A 22084-nucleotide genomic window follows, 5' to 3' on the forward strand; every position below is an offset into this window, starting at 1 on the left:
CATCAGCGTCGAGAGGCTCGACGGAGTGGTGGAACGTGGGTGGATGCAATTTGATAAAATCGCTGAGTGACACCACGTTAACCCTCTGATGGTGTGCTGTATTCTGTTCGATACGCTCCAACAAACGGTTTGTCTCCCGCTTGTTTCTCTCAGCTTCCGTCATCACCTCGGCTAGTGAAGGAGGATGAGGCAGATTTTCATTCCTGGCTTCACTGCCTTCGGCCTGCTCTTGAGAAGCAGGGTTGGCGAGCGTGTTGACCATCCTAGGTAAACAAGCCAATGATTTAGTCAGAATGATAAAATTCCGACATAGGATACATAATGCAAGGAATAACTCGGAATGCAAGATGATCATCCGTATGACATGGTAGATACAGAAACTGCTTCTTTTATTCCATCGTCATACACACCATACAAGGTTTAGTACAAGACCAAACAAAGTACTATTACGGTGAAAAGGGATTACATCTCATCGGAGGCATTCCAAACTCCTATACATTATTTTTCTACAACTCCGGAAAGAGTACAAACTAGATCATATCCCACGAGTCACGCGGGACGACAGACGACACAGCTAGTGCGAACTAGTGATACTACTACTAACTCAGACCGATCCGTAGTAGTCCTCGTAGAAGTCACCTCCATAGCCCGGAAGTTCAACATGATCATCCGGAAACAGACGGTCTCGCGGAGCTTGTGGCCCATAGGGGCTAGGATGAGGTCTTGGACCAGCAAACGGTGGCCTGCGGGGACCGCGAGGTGGGGTGATGCCTCCTACATCACGCCAAACCATCACGTCTGGCAGAGCAGATCTCACAGGATAGAGATCGCACATATCTGAATATCCAGCTTGCACCGCCGGTGCGAACCAAGTCAAAGTGGCCCAGTGGTCAGCACGGGTATTGAAGAGCTCTAACCTTAAGGCCCGATTTTCACGGTCCTTATCCTCGAGCATCTCAGCAGTGGTGCGAGTCCGTGAATCCTCCTGGGTGGAGTCAGCATAGATAGCCTGGAGATACCCTTGTGCTCCCGGAAGTGATCCTGGCATATACCGGAAATCAGAGTCCCGAAATAGACCAGATCTGACTCGCATAATGGTCATCATAGAGTAGGCGGCATCCTGCACAGCCATCTCAATAGTAACCCCGAGTCCATAGGAGCAGTGAAGAGGCTCAGTGGATCCAGGATAAGATGGAAATATCCTGACAGTGCAGAGATACTGGCTTTGATTAAAGTCTCGGAATTGCTCTTCGACCGTGTACTCAGGATACCAGCGGTATCCAGCCTCAGTCATTACCCTGACCAACTTAGCAGTATGGCCGGGTACATCTAGGCATCGAGTCAGGCGAACCACTTGATTGAGGTCGCGAGTGGCCATCTGAAAGCACAGTTATAATGCAAAGGCATTAGAATTTCTAGCAAAATTTCGGCAGCATAACAGCTGTAAATGCTCAAAAAGGATATTGAGACATTTGACAAAGGATTTCGTACACACCCAACATCATCATATCAAGTTCTGAATCCATTCTAACAACATAATGTTGTAGTAGAACTGAACTAGGCTTGTATCCATCAAACTTATAAGGTACTACTGATTAGTAACACGTGATCCTGATAGAGAGAACAGATCCTAATTCCTTAACCCCCGTGGAAGAATGGACTGACTCAGATCAGAATGTCATAAGGTATAAGGAGTAAAAAGAGCCTTACGTTCCATCCCACAAGCAATTCCCCTACATATAACTAAGAATTTCTAGACTCAACATCGACCAGTTTGGCTTGGAGAACCTACAGGCAGTCCGGCTCTGATGCCAACGCTGTCAGGACCCCGACTCGATGTCACATCGATCTAGCCGGTAACACTTCATATCACTTTGCGGCCTCACGCACGGTATTCCCACGGGTGTCGCCTTACCTTTACCCGGGACCGTTTGCGCCTTTTGGCTCACGTATATGATAGTGTCGCTAGCATCCATATGATAAAGAGCCCGGGCTGACATGACTAGTCGTAAACCCAAAGTGGCACAGACTTACAGGGACAGGCATCCATGACCCAGCTTCGAACGTGTTGGTCATCAGCAAGTGGGTCCGGGCTGTAGCACTGGGCTAGCAGGACTCCGGTAAACCGGGCTGTAGCGGGCTAACAGGACTCCGGTACTCAAAGCGTGACATTTCCCCGAAGGGACAGACACAGGAACGAAGAAGGACACATGCCGGCCAGCCTAAGTGTTCCAGAGCAGTAGCAAGCTACCATGGCTCAGCGGTAACACTAGGAGACATTTCCCGGTAAGAGAGGCTACTAAAGATAAACAACTAGATAGTCAGATCCCACACATACCAAGCATTTCAATCATACACACAATATGCTCGATAATGCAAATACAACGAAGCATCACAACATGACTCTACGACACAAGTACTTTATTTAAGGCTCAGGGAGCCATACATATCATACACACAGGTACGGGTCTCATGACCCAACATACAAGTCATACAGTCATACAAGCCAACAGCGGAAGTACTTTGTCTGGGTACAGACAATTAGTAAAATAAAAGAGGCTTGGAAGCCTAACTATACTACGTGGTCCATCACAAGCTCAGGGTCACCACCTGGGTCTTTAGCCTACTCGTTGATGTCAACGTCTACATAGAACCCATCAGAAGGGGTTGCAGCGTCTTCTGTAAAAATGTAGATTATAGCAACATGAGTACAAAGGTACTCAGCAAGACTTACATCAGATCCTACATAGATGCATAGTATCAAGAAGGGTTGGTGGAGTTATTGCAGCAAGCCAGCTTTGACTCTTGGCTAGACTATCCTACGATACTCCATTTGAAATAGTTTTGCGCACACGAGTCCACTATTCACCACTTCAATACACTACCGAGGATCCACCTCCGTCTTCCTACGGAAGAGCCATCCTCGGCACTCACACTTATCTTGAGGCTTTTAATAGTTTCCATTTACTTGTCTATGAACTGTATAGGCAACCAAGTAGTCCTTTACCGCGGACGCGGCTATTCGAATAGATCATGTTAACCCTGCAGGGGTGTACTTCTTCATACACGCTCTCACCACTTATCGTCGTTTACACGACATGTACTCGGCAACCTTCAAGCGGAAGCCCAACGTGGGTGTCGGCCACGACCTACCTAATCACCTAAGCCTCCAGTCCAGGTTTATCGCCTATTCAGGTTCCATCCGCGGAGTCCGGCCGAGGTTTCCCATACGGCCCCGAACGATGTGAACAGGGTTCCCGAGATACCTAACGGGTATTCGGTACACCCGGCCACGTACCTACCGCATCACAGCCCACCCCTACGGTCAGCGCTGTCCACGGCCTCCAGTAGGCTACAAACACCAGAAACTACTTGCAACTCCTGGACGGAGAACTAGGGTGAATAAGAAGTCGAGAGGGTCCATTGGTTTCGGGCCCAATGCATGGTAGTAGCTGATTCTTAAATCACACATACAGATCTCAGTGCTTAAGGTCGGCTTCAATGAAACAACCCACCATGTACTCCTACATGGCCCCTCATCGATACCTTTACCAAATCGTGTTCACCACACCACTTTCATTACCGACATAATCATTTCACTCTAGCCCATCACCCAGATGAACCAGACCTGACACGACTCTAAGCATAGCAGGCATAGCAAGGTAGGAACAACACATACATATGGCTCAATCAACTCCTACACATGCTAGTGGGTTTCATCTAGTTACTGTGGCAATGACAGGTCATGCAGAGGAAATGGGTTCAACTACCGTAGCACACAGCAGTTTGAATCGTGTTGTCTTAATGCAGTAAAATAGAGCAGGAGCGAGAACATGGGATTGTATCGATATGATCAAATGGTTGGTTGCTTGCCTGATGGTTCGTTGCACGGATACGATTCCTCGTTAGGGTAATCACGGTACTCCTCGGGGACAGATCCTGTCGCAAAGGATAACGATACACAGGCATCACCAAACAATGTGCAACAATATGATGCATGCACGAAACATGGCAATATGAGTGTGTTGGGCTAATGCAACTAAAACCAGAAGGGTTTGAGCAAATTTGAATCAAAGATTCAAATTTCAAATTCAAATATGGCCTTTTAAAGTGCCTTTTCTTGTTCTGATTGAAACATCAAGTTAACTTGTTTGATCATGCATGAAAATAGTACAGATGGATAGATTGGATTTTTCTGATCATTTTTCATATATTATTTGTCCAATTTGGAGTTACAGAATAAAAGTTATGAATTTTTGAAGTTTAAATAATATTCTGGAATTTCCTGATTTAATTTAAATCCAGAAATATCATTTACTGCGTCAGCCTGACATCACAGTGACATCAGCAGGTCAACAGGGCTGGCTCGGGTCAAACCTGACGTGTGGGGTCCACACGTCAGTGTCACAGGGGCTAATCCCGCGTTGACCCCGGGCTGGTTAGCTTTGACTAACCCCTGGGGCCCACTTGTCAGCGTCAGCAGGTGGTGGATTAGTGGCTAATTAACTAGGCCACGTCAGCTCGCCGGAGTTCTGGCCGGCGGCGACCAACAGTGCGGCGGCGATAGTGGTTTTGGTCGTTTCGGCCACCAAATGGAACGCGGCGACCACCGGAGTGAAGCTGAGGACGACCCGCGGCTCTTGGCGGAGTCCGTTGGGGTCGGGGTGGCCGGAGTTGACGGCGGTGAGCTCAGCTGCGGCCGCCGGGGTTCGGTCGTGCGCGGGATTGGTGCTGGAGCTCGAAGTCGAGCAAAGTGAGGCGCTAGGGATGCTCTACGGGTTCTTGCGAACGTGTTGGACTCGCCGGGGTGACCAAATGGTCACCGGAGCTGCGTCGACGGCGAGCTCGGCGACGGCGGAGGTTCGGCCGAGGTGGGGATGCAGCTACGGTGAGGGAACGAGGGGAAGGAGAGGGGGAAACGGTGGCGTAGCTCACCGCGGTTGCAGTGGGCGTCGAAGCGGGCTCGGGGACGCGCTGGAGACGGCGAATTCGTCGGCGACGGTGGTCGGAGCCCGAAGAGGGGAACGGCGACGTGGCGGCGATGCAGGGCTTCCGGGGACTCGTGGAGCGGTGGGGAGGAAGAGGGAGTTGTGGCGGAGCTTCTGAGCTACTCGGGGGAGCGAGGGGTGGTCGGAGGCGGTGGCTATGGCGAACGGCGGCGACGGTGTGCTTCGGCCGAGAGCGAGAGAGAGCGAGGGAGAAACGGGGGAGAGTGAGCGAGAGCAGGGGGATCGGGACGGGCTGCGGGCGTCGTCCACGCGGCCAGGAGGGCGTCGGCAAGCAGGAGGTGGCCGCGCGGCCGCGCGCGCGCGAGCACGCAGCAGCTTCGGGGCGTGGGGAGGAAGACGACGGGGAGCTACAGTGCTGGGCTGGCTAGCTGGGCCGGGCTGAACAGGGAGGAGCCCAGGTAAGCTTCTCCCTTTTAGTTTTTTTTCTGTTTTCTGTTTATTTAATATAACTGCAACTTTGTTGAATTAAATAAAATACCTAGGCAACTCCAAAATTCACCAAACTACTCCTGGCTCATAGTTGGATTATTTCCAACATGAAACATTTTAGTTTGGAGATATCTGAGCATTTAAATATTTTATATTATTTTAAATGCCCAAATTCAAATAGTTATGATTTAACTCAAGAACCCTAGGATGGCCTAGAAAAGTGTGCACCATTTTTGGCAGAGGTTCTGAACCAAGGCAAAAATGATGGGCATTTTAGAAGGGCATTTCAGGTTCATTGAAAATTTGTTTAGTAAACCCTAGTTGGTTTTCAGAGGGGACTGGGGGTTCTGTCATCCCCATTTCAAGTTTCTGATGAAAGAGTAAACATGATGCAACACTCTAATGCATGACTAGCTAGGGTGTGACATTTTTACCGCAAGAGATTTCTCACGGACGGACATGTTGAACAAAAAAAAGAAGTTTCAGGTGGACAAATGGGCTTCTAAACATGCTCGGCTTCTATTTACAACAAGTTGTAGTCATCCTGAAATAATATTTTTTTTCACAAGATGTTGATTTTAGTGATCAGACCGATCCATTTGTTTGTGACTGCAAGAAAGAGTGGTTGGGTTAGATGTTACTGTCATGTTCAATCTGTGTTTTATCTAAAAATTTGATGAACAATTAATCCTTGGGCTTTTTGTACCATCTGTATGGTTGAGTTGCATGTTGTTGCCCTCGTACTCCCCTCCACCTGCCACTACACAGCCACATCTTCCACGGCTGCTGTTCGTTCCTGTCTGAGGCCTCGCCATCGTTCTTCGCCTTGGTTCGCTTGCTGTGCCCGCCGCCGTCCGGCATTGTCAACATGGTAAACAACCAAGAGGAATCAGGAGATGACTGTACGTGGAGAGGCTGATAGTAGGGACCCACCAGGGTCATTGCATTTCGCAAGCAGGTGTCACATCCCTAGCTTCTGGCATTGCACTAGGCTAACTTCATGTGTGCATCATGTTTAAACTTTGAAAGAAACTTGAAATGTGGATGTCCAAACCCTAGTACCAAACGAAATTAAAATAGGTTCAACCTAAAAATATTTTCAGTGAATCCAAATGGCTTTCAAAAATGTTAATCATTCTGGAAAATGCTAGAAACCATAACCAGAGGTGTTGCATATTTCTCCATGACATATTTGGTCACTGAATTAAATAATATGTACTTTGCATTTGGGCATTTAAATGCTAGTAAATATTTTAAATGCTCAAATAATTCTAGAAATAAGTGTGGGCTGTTGGAATTAATCTAAACAGATCCCATGATTATTTTCAGGATTTTTGAAGGTGTCTAACTATTTTTAATAAAGCCACAAACTTACAGAAAAATAGAAAAACATAAATAAAAGAGAGACAAAGGAACCTACCTAACTTACCTGGGAAGCCCACCTGGCGCCCCAAGTGGCTGGCCCAGCCCACTAGGCCACCCTTCTGTCGTCTTCCTCCCCCTCGCCCCGAAGCAGCTCGGTGGCGAGCGCCGACGCCGCCCTGGCCACCTCCTGCTTGCCACCGAGGCGCCCCCGACGCGTCTGGATACGCCCCGCAGCCCCCTCTGTCTCTTCCCTCGCTCTCTGCTCTCTCTCGACCCCTTCCCCCTCCTCTACTCTCTCTCCCTCCCATGCCCAAGCGCAGCCATCGCCGCCGCTCACTGTTGCCGCGCCGACCGCAACGTCCTCGCCTCTCCGACGAGTCCAAAAGCTCTGCACCGTAGCCCTCGTCCTCCCCGCCAAGCCGTGCGTCTCCGGACGCCCTGTGGAGCCGCCATCGCCGTCATCTTCAACCTCCAGCATCGGAGATCGTCGTTAGCGTTCTGCCCGCGTTGGACCGTCCCCAAGCTCTCCGACGATTCCATCGGATGCGCTGTGAGCTTCCCGTCGCTTCCCCCCTAACCCCGTGGCATTTTTCTCATTGTAGCCGCCTTTTCCATCAAAACCGAAGCTCGCCGGCACCGTGCCTAGTCGCCGCCGTGGACACAGCCGCTGTAGCTTGCAGCAGAGCACACCACTTCACTCCGCGTGCTCCCACGAGCCTACCGTGTAACTCATCCCCGCGTCCAGTTCATGCTCGCACGAACTCCGGCCGCCGCAAAAGTTGCCGCCGCCGTCGATTTAGTCCACTCTGGCGTGAGCTGTTGCCACCCTTGGATGCGCGAGACTCCCAGCTTTCCGTAGCCACAAACCGCGCCCAAAACCGAGCCCTGTGGGCGTTTCCCGAGCACCTCCACAGTGTCTGGCGTCGCCGGCGACGAGCCGTGGACCAAGTCCGGCGAGGTTGACCCGTTTGACCTGGGGTTTGACCCCCCCCAGGGTCACTGACGCGTGGGCCATGCACATATTTAGTTTAGGTGTGAGTTTAATTAGCACTAATTAACTTAGTTAATTAGTTGACTCACTGCCAAGTGGGCCCAGGCTCTAATTAACCTAGGTTAGTGCTAACCTAACGCTAACTAACTTTGTTAGTTAGTTGTTACACTGACATGTGGGTCCCAGCCGTCAGGTTTGACCTGGGCTGGCGCCTTTGACCTGCTGACGTCACCCTGACGCAATGCTGACGCATTAATTCAATTACTGGAATTATTCTTATACAGGAAATTCCAGAAAATAGTCAAAACTTCTAAAAATCATAGAAAATCAACCGTAACTCCAAATGAAATAATTTATATATGAAAAATGATCAGAAAAATCCAATCTATCCATCTGTAGCATTCTCATGCATGTTAGAACAACTTATAACTGCTGTTTAGGACAAATCATATTAATGGCATTTAAACCATCACATATGGAGTTTGAATTTGAATCTTTGATTCAAACCAACTTCATTTAACCTGTTGCTAGTTGCATTAGCTCAAAACACAGCATATTGCCATGTCATGATCATGCATCATATTGTGCATTGCATTGATTGTGTTCTTTCTCTGTTGCCGGTGTTTGTCCCCTCTCAATAGACGACGTACCGACGATGAGTTCGATGACACCGATGAAGAACTATATTATCTTCAGAAGTGCCAGGCAAGCAAAACCCCCTTGTTCATTCCGATACAATCCCACTCTCTCGCTCCTGCTCTCTTTTACTGCATTAGGACAACAACGATTCATCTGTTACTTGCTGCGGTAGCTGAACCCCTTTATCCTCTGCATGACCTGTCATTGCCACAGTAAATAGATGAAACCCACTAGTATGAGTAGGAGTTGCTTGGGCCCTGATGTGCCTACTCATTCATGCTTGTTTGTCATGCCTGCTATTGCTTAGAGTTGTGTAAGGTCTGATTCATCCGGGATGAATCAGAGGTGTGTGAACATGTCCTACTGTGTGTGAGCTAAGTGTGTGAACACGATTTGGTAAAGGAAGCGGTGAGAGGCCATGTAGGAGTACATGGTGGGTTGTCTCACTGAAGCCATCCTCAGGAACTGAGTTCTGTGTTTGTGATCCATGAAACAGATACTACCACGCATTGGGCCCGAAACCAATGGACCCTCTCGGCTTCTTAATCACCCTCGTTCTCTGTCCAGGAGTTGCAACTAGTTTATGGTGTTTGTAGGATATGTGCTGGAGGCCGTGCGTAGCGCTGACCCTAGGGGTGGGCTATGATGCGGTAGATACACCGTGGCCCAGTGTACCGAGCGCCCGTTTGGTGTCTCGGGAACCTTGCACACATCGTTTGGGCTGTGAGCGAAACCCCGGCCGGATCTCCTCGCGGATGGAACCCGAATAGGCGATAAACCTGGACTAGATACTTGAGTGTTTAGGTAGGTCATGGCCGACACCCTCGTTGGGATTCCGCTTGAAGGTTGTCGAGTACATGTCGTGTAAACGGCGGTAAGTGGTGAGAGCGTGTGTGAAGAAGTACATCCCTGCAGGGTTAACATCATCTATTCGAATAGCCATGTCCGCGGTAAAGGACTTCTGGGTTGCCTGTACAGTTCATAGACAAGTGAAAGTGGATACTCTAAACTACGCAAGATAAGTGTCAGTGCTATGGGTGGCGTTCTCGTAGGGAGACGGGAGCGGATCCATAGTGGTGTATTGATATGGTGAATATGTGGACTCGTGTGCGCCACCTCAAAAGAGTTACTTGCAGTAGTAGTTCAGGATAGCCACCAAGTCAAAGCTGTCTTGCTGCAGTTAAACCCCACCATCCCTTTGTTGATAATGATGCATATGTAGTTAGTTCTGATGTAAGTCTTGCTGGGTACATTTGTACTCACGTTTGCCTATTTTATGTTTTTGTAGAGAGACTTCGGTCTCGTTAGTAATTCCGCGTGGACTTCGACGTTTAGCTTGATACCTCAGCTACGATCTTGTGCCCTCGGCACGATCTGGTAGATAGTCAGGCTTCTAAGCCTTTTTCATTTGTAGATGTCTGTACTCAGACATGTTAGCTTCCGCTTGTGCTTTGACTTGTATGCTCTGAATGTTGGGTCGTGAGACCCATGTTTGTAATATCTCGCTCCTCGGAGCCTAATGAATAAATACTTGAGTTGTAGAGTCATGTTGTGGTGCCATGTTGTATTGCACATATCGAGCATATTGTGTGTATGTTATTGAAATGCTTGGTATGTGTGGGATCTGACTATCTAGTTTTTTATCCTTGGTAGCCTCTCTTACCGGGAAATGTCTCCTAGTGCTTCCACTGAGCCCTGGTAGCTTGCTACTGCTCCGGAACACTTAGGCTGGCCGGCATGTGTCCTTCTTCGTTCCTGTGTCTGTCCCTTCGGGGAAATGTCACGCGATGAATACCGGAGTCCTGTTAGCCCGCTACAGCCCGGTCTACCGGAGTCCTGCTAGCCCAGTGCTACAGCCCAGATTCACTCGCTGATGACCGACACGTTTGATGCTGGGTCATGGATGCCTGTCCCTGTAAGTCTGTGCCACTTTGGGTTTACGACTAGCCATGTCAGCCCGGGCTCCTTATCATATGGATGCTAGCGACACTATCATATACGTGTGCCAAAAGGCGCAGATGGTCCCGGGCAAAGGTAAGGCGACACCCGTGGGAATACCGTGCGTGAGGCCGCAAAGTGATATGAGGTGTTACATGCTAGATCGATGTGGCATTGAGTCGGGGTCCTGACAGCGTTGGTATCAGAGCTTGACTGCCTATAGGATTATCAAGCCAAACTGGTCGAAGTTGAGTCTAGAAATGCTTTAGTTATATGTAGGGGAATTGATTGTGGGATGGAACGTAAGGCTCTTTTTACTCCTTATACCTTATGCCCTTCTGTTCCGAGTCATCTTATCTTTTCTACGGGGTTAAGAAACTAGGCCTTCTCTTCTTTCTATTAGTATCACATCTTACTAATCCGTAGACTTATAGGATTGATGGATTTAAGCTTCAGTTCAGTTCCTACTACTTCCGTATGTTAACTATTGATCTCGAAACCTTGATATTGTGCTTCTGAGTGGCTATGCCACCATTTTTGTAGCATGTCTCAAATCTTTTTGAGCATTTACAGCTGTTATGTTGTCCGAGTCATCCCAGGTTTCTAAATAGTCTGATGCATTTGCAAATATCTTCTTACCGTTTTGATGTTGCTTTAGGCCAGATTAACCACACTAATCGTTGAGTTGAGTTATTCTATTTCCTCGACATTTATGTTGGAGCTATTATTATGACCCTTGGTGTCTAGAATATCACCTAATAATCTAGCCATGCTTTGTGTTCCCGGTGTGATGATTCTGGCCATCATTGTCGAAAGCATCCCGTGATTCCATTTAGTTAGTAGGCTTTCTACTCCTGGGATTCTGAACCCGAGATTTCCCTACAATTCATGTTGTTAGTGTTGCTCGTACCTTTAGGATATTAGTAACCTTTGTGATAGTCTTCGAGGTCTGTGGTATATCATTCTTCCAATACCATGAACCATTCTGGCAGAAGTTCTTTGAACCAAAGATCGCAATCAGAGTACTCTTGAGGAGTTGTCCATTCATAATCGTGACTATGCCAGTCCTACCTCTCTGCATGGGTTATCCAGAAGAAACATGTTGAACTTGGTTCGACATACTAATCTATGCATCCACAACTCAGAAAGTTATATGTTCCTCGAGTTGTTCCTCCTTAGTTGTATTCTGACCCGTCTATCAATTGATAGACAGGAGTAGTTGTGCAACCGTGGTCATCGATGTCTATTATTCTTGTGGTCCGTCGAGCCATTCTATTTAGAATGACTAGGAGAAACAAACTCCAGTACCTTGTCCATTTCTAGGATTAGGTCAAAGCAGTTGTATTCCGCAGATCAAATGCCAATCTAGCTTCTAATCTGTTCTACCCTGGAGTATTGCCATCTTATGTAAAGAATGTCATGGGAATTGCACAACCTCCTATGAATTATTGATGCAGTGATACTTCTCGCCATCATTATTCATTCCTCGGTCTCGTGTTGTCGCAACCGGAATGCCGGCAAGTGAACCATGATGTGTGAAATCAATACTCCTAGCAACCTCGTTGCTTGGTAGTAAATGGACAATGTTCTCACTCTTAGCGTTTTGGTTATTGAATCATCATTCTAAGATTGATCGTGCTACCTAGTCCTTATTTCTGGTGCACTCTTCGATCAATGAGTTAGGATTATTCAATCCCTTGCTTATTTAATCATATCATCTTGCTCTGAAAGGCAAGATTGTTCTCGAGCTTAGTAACATACCGGTGGTTCATGATTTTCTGAATTTCTTCTCGGAAGTATCACCAGGTTGTCACCTGGCCGCTATGTTGAGTTCGTGAACAAGTTGGTTTTCTTATAAATCACTCCTTCTCCAGGAATCTGTGTTGGATATCCTTGAGCTAGTTGGTTGAGCTAGACAACAACTTGGAGAGTTGGAAGATAAAAGCTTGTCTGACTTAGTTCATGTTAAGGGATATCTTTCTGTGTGTGTGTGTGTTGAAGAAAGATGATATCTTCATCAATTGGTCCTTGTGATCAGTTGTTGTACCTTTTGTCACGCCAAAACTTTGATTTGAGTGTGGGCTATCGTCAAATCAAATCAGAACCAACGATATTCGTAATGTTGTCTTACTCGTGGTTGGTCCCTTGAGCATACACCATTATATCTTTTGGTCTGACCAGTGCTATCACCATGTTCACATAATTGTGGAATTCCATTTATATGGAAACCAGGATGAATTGTTGTTGAGCCCATCGACAACATCCTTATCTTCTCCATAATCTTGTTGAACATTAAGCTAGTATTGGAAACTTTTGAAAGCATTTCTTCATGCTAGTTCATGAAGCATATGCTCAGATGAAAGAAGTGACTTTCTCTGATTCATGTGCATTTGGTGCAAGTTGCTGCCGTGAGTTCGAGACAGATTATTTGTTTTCCCTGGAATCATCCCAGGTCAGTCATGCATGTGCAAAGTATGCTATGGTTTGACAGGCTCGCTACCTCCATTCTATATGTGTCCCTAGCACACCAAGCCACTGATTGACTAGTTCTAGGTAAAGAAGTCTAATTTAAGTGCACAAGACTCCGATATCCTCGATGATGGTTCCCAACTAGAACTCGGTAGTGTTTGTTGTAAGACTTCTACGTGGTCATGCTTGTCTTGGACAGCGTGTTCACATGTATGTAGCAAAACCAGCTCATGTTCTGGAGCTTACTACCGTAGTCCATTTCCTAAGAATATCGCAACGTCGTCTCGTCGATTTGTGTTGCAAACTTTCATTTTTCTCTCTAGACTTGATGAGTCTGGAATATCCTGACACCAACCAGATCCGAATCTCAAGAAGGTATGATGGTTGGAACGTGTGCCAAGAATTATAATATTGGTCTGTCTGTAACCCGGTAAAGTCGATGTCGTGGCCAAGACACCCAGCCGGAGGACCTAATATTGTAGTATCTTGATTGAGGAAGTTGGCCATCTTCCCATAAGGATTTCATAGGATTTATTTCCTAGTTGTCCCTTATGGATTTTTGTGTTCCCGAAGACCGACCTTTTACTTGATGTTCTAGATATCAAACCATATCTATGAATGGGTTACACTAGCACATCAAGGAGAACATTAGAAGCGGAGTGCTAAATGTCTCTCGGTCGATCATCCAGATTTTGTTCCCTTGGCCCCGCCAAGGTGAAATCTGAGAAGGTGTTATCTTCCTTTGCATCTGCATCTTCCACCGGTATTCATCATGGTAGTATGTTGTGTTGCCAGGATTCTTGACACGGATATTGGTAAAACCTTGACGAATGTGGAGATGCTCAAGTTCTCGAGAGCACGCGTAAGCAAAATCATCCCTTGTGTTGTTTTCAACAAGGTAATCCACATCATCCATTCTAATCCAGGTATGCCATTCTACCGAACCCCTCCAAACGATCGCTCGAGATTTGCCCTAGGCTGGTATAGAGGGTCTCAATGATCTCTATATCAAAGGTAATTCTTTTTGCCACTTACGGTATTAATCTACGAATCACCCTCCTCCAGGATGTCCCGCTGTGGCATCATGGCAACTCAACTCCTCGCTACGTTGACTACCGTTCACCACCCTTTTAAGCGTGGAATTGTTGTCTACCTAGTGAACCCTTGTCATTTGTTCCACTCCATCCCTCTAGATGTGTGTCTCGTGTGTCAGCTCGAGTGATGTTGCTATGTCTCATTCCGTGAGTTGATCTTAAGTTGTTCGATCTTCGAGAAGATCGATCCTTCTAGAGTCTCCTTCTCCTCTCGTTGTCATGTTGGCTGGAGTTCTCAGAGCAAGACGACAAGACAAAGATGGTGATTGAGTCAACGTTCATTTGAAGTGCAACCTAGATCGTGAAGATTGCGTTAGTTGCGTTTCCCCTTCATCTTACCCTACGCCTGAATCTCGGGACGAGATTCTTGTTTAGTAGGGGTGAGTTGTCACATCCCTAGCTTCTGTCATTGCACTAGGCTAACTTTATGTGTGCATCATGTTCAAACTTTGAAAGAAACTTGAAATGGGGATGTCCAAACCCTAGTACCAAATGGAATTCAAATAGGTTCAACCTAAAAATATTTTCAGTGAATCCAAATGGCTTTCAAAAATGTTCATCATTCTGGAAAATGCTAGAAACCATAACCAGAGGTGTTGCATATTTCTCCATGACATATTTCGTCACTGAATTAAATCATATGTACTTTGCATTTGGGCATTTAAATGCTAGTAAATATTTTAAATGCTCAAATAATTCTAGAAATAAGTGTGGGCTGTTGGAATTAATCTAAACAGATCCTATGATTATTTTCAGGATTTTTGAAGGTGTCTAACTATTTTTAATAAAGCCACAAACTTACAGAAAAATAGAAAAACATAAATAAAAGAGAGAGAAAGGAACCTACCTAACTTACCTGGGAAGCCCACCTGGCAGCCCAAGTGGCCGGCCCAGCCCACTAGGCCACCCTTCTGTCGTCTTCCTCCCCCTCGCCCCGAAGCAGCTCGGTGGCGAGCGCCGCCGCCGCCCTAGCAACCTCCTGCCTGCCACCGAGGCGCCCCCGACGCGTCTGGATACGCCCCACAGCCCCCTCTGTCTCTTCCCTCGCTCTCTGATCTCTCTCGACCCCTTCCCCCTCCTCTACTCTCTCTCCCTCCCATGCCCGAGCGCAGCCATCGCCGCCGCTCGCTGTTGCCGCGCCCACCGCAACGGCCTCGCCTCTCCGACGAGTCCAAAAGCTCCGCACCGTAGCCCTCGTCCTCCCCGCCAAGCCGTGCGTCTCCGGACGCTCTGTGGAGCCGCCATCGCCGTCGTCTTCCACCTCCAGCATCGGAGATCGTCGTTGCCGTTCTGCCCGCGTTGGACCGTCCCCGAGCTCTCCGACGATTCCATCGGATGCACTGTGAGCTTCCCGTCGCTTCCTCCCCTAACCCCGTGGCGTTTTTCTCATCGTAGCCGCCTTCTCCATCGGAGCCGAAGCTCACCGGCGCCGTGCCTCGTCGCCTCCATGGACACAGCCGCTGCAGCTTGCAGGAGAGCACACCACTTCACTCCGCGTGCTCCCACGAGCCTACCGCACCCACTAGCTCGTCCGGTAACTCATCCCCGCGTCCAGTTCGTGCTCGCACGAAGTCCGGCCACCACAAAAGTTGTCGCCGCCGTCAATTTAGTCCACTCCGGCGCGAGCTATTGCCGCCCTTGGATGCGCGAGACTCCCAACTTTCCGTAGCCCCAAACCGCGTCCAAAACCGAGCCCTGTGGGCATTTCCCGAGCACCTCCGCCATCTCTGGCGTCGCCGGCGACGAGCCGTGGACCAAGTCCGGCGAGGTTGACCCGTTTGACCTGGGGTTTGACCCCCGCAGGGTCACTGACGCATGGGCCATGCCCCTATTTAGTTTAGGTGTGAGTTTAATTAGCACTATTTAACTTAGTTAATTAGTTGACTCACTGCCAAGTGGGCCCAGGCTCTAATTAACCTAGGTTAGTGCTAACCTAACGCTAACTAACTTTTTTTAGTTAGTTGTTACACTAACATGTGGGTCCCAGCCGTCAGGTTTTGTCGGTGTACTAGAGTAAGGGGTACCCTAGTATCTCGAACTTGTGCACGGGCAGTCGTAGCACCCAGCGGCAAGGCTTGCCGGGTGACCGCCAAGGTCCTCCGTTGGTTCCTTTGGAGCCATTCAAGAACAAAGTGATTAAGCCAAGAAGACAGAGCCCCGGCAAGAGGAGATTGCCTGGAAGGTCAAGGCCCCGGCAAGAGGAGCTTGCCGGGAAGGCCAACCAAGGCACTTCAAGGAACTTGCCGCGACGCGCCTCGCGTCCTGGCAAGGCCCGGCGAGCGACAAGCTTCCGGACGCGACAAAGACAACGACCGTGGCAAGGTGCTTGCCGCGGCGAGGCTACCACTCTGTACTCGCGCTCCAGCACATCCACCCACGTGTCGCCCTAAGACCTTCCTAGGCGCGCGTGGCAAGAGGCTGTGCAGCTAAGCGGTGCGAGGTGGCGAGCGGAGATGACGGGATGGCCATCGTGGCGAACGGTGGCGCCCCTAACGGTCACTTTTCTGCATTGTTTGGGCGACGCAGACGGGCATTTAATGCTTTTGTCCGCTGCCGTCAGGGTTAGGTACGATGCACTATAGAGGTAGCTGTACCAACCGCAACTCTTTTTACACTTTTGCCGTTGCCTGCGTTGCCACCGTCCGGTGACCCCTTGAGCATATAAAAGGAGGCCCATGTGCAACGTAGAAGGGGTTCGAAGCATTAGAAACTAGAACACACTCAGACTCTCAAGCAAGAACGCAATACAATCACAAAGCAGCAGTAGGAGTATTATCTCTCTGGAGAGCTCCGAAGCTGGGTAAAATCGCTCGTGTGTTTCACCTTGATCTGCTCTTCGTGCGATCTCCGCCCCCCGCCGGACCGAAAGGGACCTCGGTCCCATAGGTGTTCATTTCCCACGACATCATTGGCGCGCCAGGTAGGGGCGTCGAGGTTGTGTGAACCTGATCCGGCATTCACGCGAAGCTAAATCTTCATCATCTTCATCGACATGCCACCGAAGAAGAAGGCTTCGGAGGTGGCTGCCCGTCCGCGTCGAACCCACCACCACCGGAGCAAGCAGGTGGTGGGGTAGACGCCGACAGAGGAACAGGCGCCGACGAGGGAGCTCATGCTGCTGCCAGGTCCAAGGGCAAGGTGGCGCAGACCTCGGCGTCCGTACACACACCGCGCCCATCTCAGGAGGCGCGGGACTGACAGCGTCATGGTACACGCGGTACCATACGTCCGTTGGGCCAAGGCCAAGCTGGTGGATCTCGAGACGCTCAAGACCAGCATGCACGCCAACATGCTGGCACGAGCGCGGCACGTTCGCCTGGACGAGATGCTGCTCCTTCTAACACAGTTAGAAGTTCGAGCATATCCCATTCCTTGCACCGTTCGCCACCGCCACCCAAGACTCCAGAAGAAGTGTTGGCCTGAGCTCAACTGCTCCTGGATTACCCTCCAGCGGCAGACAAAATCGTTGATTGGAGGGCCACCATTCAGAGTCTCATCGGCTTCGCCAACGGCGCACTCGCCGGCAATCGAGCACATCGAAGCCGCAGCAAGACGCCCAGGCGCGAGCCGATGGTGACAAGACTGGTGGGGGTGCAACCACCGTGCACTCTCCACCCCGAAGGCCAAGATCGCCGACTCGCCAGGTCAACCTCGACAGCGACTCCACCGCGTCATCTGATCCTCGAGCTCGTTGCGATCAGCGCCAGGTTCTTCAGGAACGGCAGCAAGAGGATGCCCATACCCGCATCGAGCGCCGAAGGGAAGCGCGGCGTCAATCAGACCAGTGCGCTGGGCCCACTATCGACATGCATGCGCCAGGGGAACCAGGCGACTTGCCGTACGCGGTAGGTTTCCCTGTGTTCACTCGTGAGCTGCGGCAAGTCCAGTGGCCCAGCACAAAGAATTTCAAGCCAGACGTACCAGAGAAGTACGACGGCAGGTTGCATCCGTCGGAGTTCCTCAGCATCTACACCATCGCGGTGCAAGCTGCCGGGGGGCACGACGACAAGATCCTTGCCAACTACTTCCCACTGGTGCTCAAGCCCAATGTCAGATCCTGGCTCATGCACTTGCCGGACAACTCCATATCCTCATGGGCGGATCTGTGCCATCAGTTTGTCGGCGCCTTTACAGGCGGCCACAAGCCTCATGGCCAAGAGAGCGATCTTCATCTGCTCACCCAGAAGGAAGGAGAGCCCCTGCGCAAGTATATTCAGAGATTCAACCAAGTGCAGCGCAACATCCCAGATGTCCACCCTACCGCGGTCATCAGCGCGTTCCATCAGAACGTGCGTAACCGCAGGATGCGGGAGGAGATGGCGATGTGTAAGATCAGAGACGTCAGTGAGCTATACGCCCTGGCCGACAAGTGTGCACGTGCTGAAGAAGGGAGGAGACTCCCCGGAGAAAAGACAGGAGCAGGAGGATCTGACAGCGAAGATACCGCCCCGGCAAGGAAAAACCGGCGGCGGAACAACAGAAAGAAGAAAGGCAAAGACGTGCTAGTTGTTGAGCAGTCCGGCAATGGAGGTGGCGCTGAGAAAGCCAAAGCTGGTAACTCCGGCGAGGCTGTGGCTGCCGCCGACAAGCAGGGCGGCTCCGACAAGCAGTACTGCAAGATCCACCGCACCAAGGGCCATGATCTCCAGAGCTGCAAAAAGGTCGAGCAGCTTGTCGAGCAACAGAAGGCTGAGTACGAGCGACGTGACAAGGAGAAGGCCCAAGAAGGTACTGGAGGATCTGGCAAGAAGCGTCCCGGCCGGGGAGGACGCCGCGGCAAGGCCAAGCAGCGGCAAGGAGACAAGCCTCCCCGCGGCCACGACAAAGATGAAGATGAAGACGATGATGAAGAGATGGATGATGATGAGGCCGATGAGCAGGAGTTTCAGAAAGCCACAGAGGTCCTGTGCATTGACGGCGGTGCTTCTCTGCATACTTCGCGCCGCCAACTCAAGCAGTGGGTGCGGGAAGTCAATGCCGCAAAACCACCCGTCGAGTCACGCAAGCCTCTAAAGTGGTCCAGCACGCCTATCGTCTTTGATATTGAGGACCACCCCGATCGCACAACTGCGGTCGGGTGCTTGCCGATGTTGGTCTCACCAACTATCCGCAACCTCAAGGTCACAAAGATGCTAGTTGACGGCGGGGCCGGCTTGAACTTGATCTCCTCCGCGGTACTCCAGAAACTCCAAATCCCTGAGAGCGAGCTCGAAGAGACCGTCACGTTCCAAGGAATCAACCCGGGAAGGAGAAAGCCGAAGGGAAAGATCACGTTGCCGGTAACATTTGGCAGCGAGTTGAACTTCAGGACTGAGAGGGTCACTTTTGACGTTGCTGATTTTCCATTGCCCTACAATGGGATACTCGGCCGTCCAGCGCTCGCCAAGTTCATGGCAGCCTCTCACTATGCCTACAACGTACTAAAGATGCCGGGTCCGATAAGTGTCATCTCTGTCCCCAGCGACAAGAAGGATGCTCTTATCTGCACCGACAAGATTTACCGGGAAGCAGCAGCCGCAGCTGAACGCAAGACACTTGCCGCTGAAGCTCTCGGGGGTAAGAAGAAGACCAAGTCCGGCAAGAGCTCTGATGCTCACTCCGGCAAGCGCACCTCTTTGGAGTGCTGCGCTACCGTCGAGGACGCACCATCGAGCTCCACCGGCAAGTGTAAGAAGGCAAAGGCAGCTCCGCCAGAGACTAAGAAGGTGTCCGCCAAGGAGGACGGCACTGGTGGTACCTTCACCATCAGTGCCACTCTCGACCCTAAATAGGAAAGCGCACTCGTTGCTTTCCTGCGGGCGAACGTCGACGTGTTTGCGTGGCAACCGTCTGACATCCCCGGTGTTCCCAGGAAAGTAATTGAGCACCACCTTGTCGTCTGTCCTCACGCGCGACCCGTCAAGCAGAAAGTCGGGAAACAAGCAGTGGAGCGCCAAGAATTCATTGCAGAAGAAATCAAGAAGTTGGAAGCAGCAGGCCTTGTCAGAGGAGTGCTCCATCCTACGTGGTTGGCCAATACTGTAGTCGTGCGCAAGGCAAACGGGAAATGGAGGCTTTGTATTGACTTTACTGATGTTAATAAAGCTTGTCCCAAAGACCCATTTCCCTTACCGCGCATTGACCAGATTGTTGACTCCACGGCCGGATGTGACTTGCTTTCATTTCATGACGCATAGTCAGGATATCATCAGATCTTCATGGCACAAGAGGATGAGGAGAAGACCGCATTCATCACTCCATGTGGCACGTACTGTTTCGTACGGATGCCCTTCGGTTTGAAGAATGATGGTTCGACATTTGCAAGAGTAGTCCATGACGCTTTTGAGCCACAGTTGCACAGAAATATGGAAGCCTACATGGATGATATAGTGGTCAAGAGCAAGGACAAAGCAACCTTGATTCAGGATTTAGATGAGACCTTTCCAAATCTGCGCAAGATCAACCTCAAGCTCAACCGCGAGAAGTGTGTGTTTGGAGTTCCCTCCGGCAAGCTTCTCGGGTTCTTCGTGTCTCAGCGGGGAATCGAAGCCAATCCCGACAAGATCAAGGCCATTGAGCAGATCGAAGCACCGAAGCGCGTCAAGGATGTACGAAGGCTTGCCGGTTGCGTGGCTGCTCTCAGCAGGTTCATCTCTAAGTCTGCTGAGCGCGCCCTGCCATTTTTCAAAATATTGAAAAAGGCAGGTCCAATGAAATGGACCCCGGAAACAGAGGCTGCGCTGCAGGACTTGAAGAGATACCTGTCCTCCACTCCAATACTTGTCGCACCTAAGCCACAAGAGAAGTTGCTGCTGTATCTAGCGGCAACCAATCAAGTGGTTAGTGCTGCGTTAGTAGCGGAGAGGGAGGCGGATGATGAGCCGGCGACCACGGCAAGTGCATCCAGCGACAAGCAGGGGGCTTCCCCGACAAGCTCTGGTCTCGACAAGGATGGATCTGCGCAAGCACAGGAGGAGAAACAGAAGAAAATGGTGCAGCGCCCAGTTTACTTTGTCAGTTCCCTTCTGGAGGGGGCTAGGTCAAGGTACTCTGGTGTGCAGAAATTGCTTTTCGGCCTTCTCATGGCCTAGAGAAAGCTGCGCCATTACTTCCAAGCACATGAATCACAGTTGTCACTCGCTTTCCACTGAAGAGGATATTGCAGAATCCAGAAGCAACAGGCAGGATTGTCGAGTGGGCACTGGAACTGTCAAGCTTTGGCCTCAAGTTTGAGAGCACTTCAACTATCCAGAGCCGGGCATTGGCAGAATTTATAGCAGAGTGGACGCCAACACCAGATGAAGAAATTCCAGAGACGAGCATCCCCGTCAAGGAAGCGAGCAAAGAGTGGCTGATGTACTTTGAGGGTGCCTTCTCGCTGCAAGGCACCGGTGCAGGCGTGCTGCTTGTCGCACCCACCGGAGAGCACCTCAAGTACGTAGTCCAGATGCACTTTCCCAAGGAGCAAGCAACGAACAATACTGCAGAGTATGAAGGTTTGCTTGCCGGTCTCAGGATCGCGGTAGACCTTGGGATCAAGAAGCTCATTGTCAGGGGTGACTCGCAGCTTGTCGTCCGCCAAGTGAACAAGAATTATCAGAGTCCGTTGATGGAGGCCTACGTTGATGAGGTGAGAAAGTTGGAAGAGCACTTTGACGGCCTGCAGATGGAACATGTTCCGAGAGCTCAGAACGACATTGCCGATGGCCTGTCAAAGTGCGTCGCACTAAAGTTACCTGTGGAACCAGGGATCTTTGTGCTCAAGCTGACTCAACCGTCTGTGGCACCATCAACTGGACAAAGCAAGAAAAGGAGGTTGGTTTCTGGTGACTATTTTCCGGCAGAGCTCCCCGAAGCCGCCGCCAAGAAGGTCCCCAAGATCAACACCAAGAGTGCTGAGGAGCAGTCTGCTCCGACAAGCCCTAGGTTTGTTCTGTTGAAGCAGATGCTCCCGACAAGTTTTTGTTCCGGCAAGCTTGCCGGGGAACATCAAGCTCCGGCTGAGCCACAAGTTCTCGCTGTAGAAGCGGATGTTCCCGCAGCAGCATATGTGCCTTTAGTCCTTGTTGTCGAGCCACATGCTCCAGCATGGGCGCAGCAGATTGTCCTTTTTCTTCAGACAGGAGAACTTCCCGAAGAGCAAGAAGAAGCGGAAAGAGTAGCCCGGCAGT

This window comes from Triticum dicoccoides, chromosome 6B (assembly GCF_002162155.2).
Source record: "Triticum dicoccoides isolate Atlit2015 ecotype Zavitan chromosome 6B, WEW_v2.0, whole genome shotgun sequence".
Lineage (NCBI taxonomy): Eukaryota > Viridiplantae > Streptophyta > Magnoliopsida > Poales > Poaceae > Triticum > Triticum dicoccoides.